The 4,109-nt window shown below is 45.4% G+C and overlaps 1 non-coding gene across 1 annotated transcript; it reads right to left on the bottom strand.

Moving 5' to 3' along the window:
• Positions 1–3,550: 3,550 nt before the first annotated feature.
• Positions 3,551–3,688, bottom strand: LOC114809656. The gene has a single exon (XR_003757433.1). It is a non-coding gene; the product is annotated as a small nucleolar RNA SNORA7 (small nucleolar RNA).
• Positions 3,689–4,109: the final 421 nt, after the last annotated feature.

Genomic DNA, 4,109 nt, shown 5'->3' on the forward strand with positions numbered 1-4,109 from the left:
ACACCCACTCCGATCCTCAGAGACTTCAACAACCACATGGGTGTACCCGGTGACTCCTCTGCCGCCCGCCTTTCATCACTTCTTGATTCCTCCAACCTCCCACTCCACCTAACCTCACCCACTCACCGACTTGGTCACACCCTCTATCTCATCATCTCTTACCGCTGCATTTATCTCCACCCTCACCAATTCTGAAATCCCTCCCTCTGACCATAACCTTCTCACCTGCCTCTTCTCTCACACTCTTACCCACTGTAAATCTGTATTACTTCCCCAAAGAGACCTCTGCTTTCTCGACCCCATCCATCTCTCTCAGCCCATCACGCCCCACTTTGCCTCCCTATCAACTCTACCCACTCTTGATGACCACATTGATGCTCTCAACTCCAACCTCTCTACTCAACTCAAATCACTTGCTCCCCTATCCCTTTGTCACTCTTGCACCGCTAACCCACTGCCTCTGTCCACCTGCTTTGCTCTTATGCTCGAGCTTCTGAGCGTTGCTGGCTAAATTGTAAACACCAGACCAATGTTGTTCACTTTAAATTTATCCTTTCCTGCCTTAACTCTGCCCTCTCCTCTGCCAGAAAAAACTATTTTTCTTCCCTTACTGACACCCATGTCCATCACCCCTGTCAACTGTTCCAGACATTTAACTCCCTCCTCAGTCCCCCTGTTCCTCCCCCTCCTCCATCCCTCAACCCCAACGATCTGGCCACTTCATTTGGAAAATTAACACCATCAGGTCTGAGCTCCCCAAACTCACCCCTTCACCTTCTCCATCCCCCCGATCCTCAACCCTCTCCTCTACTTTCCCATTCTTCCCAGCAGTATCTTCAGAGGAGATCTCCTCCCTCCTCATGCCACCCCCTCCACCTGTGCTTCGGACCCCATTCCCTCTCATCTTATAAAAACCCTCACCCTTCCTCCCTCCTCTCCCTAACTTCCATCTTCAACTGCTCACTCTCCAATGGCTTCTTCCCCTCTACCTTCAAACATGCCCACATCTCCCTCATTCTAAAAAATCCTCTCTGGACCCCACTGCCCCTTCCAGTTATTGCTCTATCTCCCTCCTACCCTTCCTTTCCAAACTCCTACAGGGAGTCTTCTACACGCGTTGCCTCCAATTCCTCAACTCCAACTCTCTCCTGTTGTTGGGTAGGGATTGCCTCTATCTGTTGCCAAATTGTAATAGTAATAATAATGGTATTTTTTGAGTGCTTACTATGTGCAAAGCACTGTTCTAAGCGCTGGGGGTAGGGAATAGAAGGTGACCAGGTTCCCTCATGTGGGGCTCACAGTCTTAATCCCCATTTTACAGATGAGAGAACTGAGGCACAGAGAAATTAAGTGACTTGCCCAAAGTCACACAGCTGACAAGTGGCGGAGCTGGGATTATAACCCGTGACCTCTGACTCCCAAGCCCGTGCTCTTTCCACTGAGCTACGCTGCTTCTTTACAAGTGCTTAGTACAGTGCTCTGCATACAGTAAGCGCTCAATAAATATGATTGTATGAATGAATGAATGAATAAGCGCAGGGGTAGGTACAAGATTGTCAAGTTAGACACAGTTCATGTCGCTCATGGGGCTCATAGTCTTAATCCCCATTTTACAGATGAAGGAACTGAAGCACAGAGAAGTGAAGTGACTTGCCCAAGGTTACACAGCAGATGTAGCAGAGCCAAAATTAGAACCCAGGTCCTTCAGACTCCCAGGCCCCTGCTCTATGCACTAGGCCATGATGTTTCTTGAAATTTGCTGCTTCTCAAATAAATTTGCGCGTTTATGTCAATAAATCCATTAACATCATTGAGAACTTCCTATGGACAGAACACTGAACTAAGCACTTAGGAAAGTATAAGATAATACCTGCAGCTTGTCTGCTGCGTGACCTTGGGCAAGTCACTTAACTTCTCTGTGCCTCAATTTCCTCATCTGCAAAATGGGGATTCAATACCTGTTCTCCCTCCTACTTAGTCTGTGAGCCCCAGGTGGGACCTGGGACCTGATTACTGTGTAGCTACCCCAGAGCTTAATATAATGCTTGGCACATAGTAAGCACTTAACAAATATCATTATTATCATCATTATTATTATTGGTAATAGTAGTAGATATGATCTAGACTATAAGCTCAATCTAAACTGTAAGTTCTTCGTGGGAAGGGAATATATCTGTTTATTGTTATATTGTTAGAGAAGCAGCATGGCCTAGTGAATAGAGCACAGGCCTCGGAGTTAGACGGATCTGAGTTCTAATCCTGACTCCACTTTGCTGCGTGATGTTGGGCAAGTCTCTTCACTTCTCTATGCCTCAGTTCTCTCATCTGTAAAATGGCGATTAAGACTGTGAGCCCCAGGTGGGATAGGGATTTCGTTCAACCCAATTTGCTGGTATCCACCCCAGTGCTTAGTGCAATGCCTGGCACAATGTAAGTGCTTAACAAATACTGTGACACTTATTGTCATATTGTACTTTCCCAAATGCTTAGTACTGCGCTCTACATGCAGTTAAACGCTCAATAAGTATGATTAAATAATCCTTGCTCATCAGGAGCTTATAGACTAGAGGAGGAGTTTATAGTCAGAAGTTTTCCTATTTCAGAAAGTAGGGTCAGTAGGAAAGGGGTGGGCTAAGTCGGTGGTGGCACCAGACTCTTTCATATTTTATTTCTCTAAATTGATTTCCTGGGTAAGCCTGAGTGGGACTAGAAAATTTACTCTCAGAGAGCAATCCATGGGAGATGTAGGAGTACCTTTTTATTTTCTTCCATTATAATCTTGCTCAGACCAGTGGATTATTTTTTAAAGCATCTTTTCTTCACGGAGACACAAACCAGATCTTTTCACACAAAGCGTCTTCTAATCCAGTGCCGTAAGGAGAATGAGAGCGACGTTCCCGGCAGACTGGCACTCAAGCCCATCTGGGAAGCTTGGGAAGCTACTCAATGCTGCCTTGGACAGCTTGCAACATTCTCCACAACACCCTACCGGTTCAAAGACCATAGTAATTGAGACACAAAATTGACCACTCGGCTTGATAAAATCGTGACATATGGCTCCATTTCAAAAGCAAAGGGATTACCCTTCCTAGATGAGATTTACGGCCTATCAATCACTCAGTAAATATTACTGAGGGCTTACTGTGTGCAGAGAACACTGTCATATGCAATTGGGAGAGTACAATACAACAGAGTTGGTAGAGTCGTTCCCTGCCTACAACGAGTTTACAGTCTGGAAGGTCCATCTAAAATCTACAGTTATGGTCCACATAAGTATCTATTTTGTCCATGGTGGGGACAGTAAGTACTTGGAAGAATGGTGTGATGGTTTCCTGTCCTCATGCATCTTGTCTTATGCTGCCGAGTCATTTCCGTCCCATGGACACATCTCTCCCAGAACGTCCTATTCAATCGTTCCGGCAGTGTATCCATAGAATGTTCTTGGTAAAAATACGGAAGTGGTCCACCATTGCTGCCTTCCGAGCAGTCAACTTGAGTCTCCGCCCTCAACATTCTCCCATGTTGCTGCTGCCCAGCATCGATGAGTTTGACTTGTAGCAGATTGCCTTCCACTCGCCAGCCACTGCCCAAGCTAGGAATGGAATAGGTAGGCCTCTGCTTGACTCTCCCTCCCATAGCCGGGGCTGGTAGAGTACTGAAAACTCTCCAGGTATGACACTGAGGGGGGTCCTCATGGATAGAGATGAATATTTTAATGTCCCTTACTTTCCCCTCAATATAATCTCTCGTGGCCCTCTTGTCCAGGAATTTATCCAGACCTTTTTTTAATTTACTGATATTTTTCACCTGGACAGATTCTTTTTTTTATAACAAATTAAATATTTTTACTATCACCTGAGAGAAGCATTTCTCCTTTTTTCTCCTCAACCTACCATCCTGAAGTTAGATTGAAAGTTAGATTGTAAACTCCTTGAGGGCAGGGATTGTGTCTGTTTCTATTGTACTCTTCCAAGTGCTTAGTGCAGTGTTCTGCAAAGGGCTTGGGAATCACTACTGATCCACTGATTCTGTTCAACTTGATTATCTGATATCTACTCCACTGCCTAGTACAGTGTAGGGCACGCAGTAAGCACTTAATCAGTAAATTC

This window comes from Ornithorhynchus anatinus, chromosome 2, assembly GCF_004115215.2.
Source record: "Ornithorhynchus anatinus isolate Pmale09 chromosome 2, mOrnAna1.pri.v4, whole genome shotgun sequence".
In the NCBI taxonomy this organism is placed as follows: Eukaryota; Metazoa; Chordata; class Mammalia; order Monotremata; family Ornithorhynchidae; genus Ornithorhynchus; species Ornithorhynchus anatinus.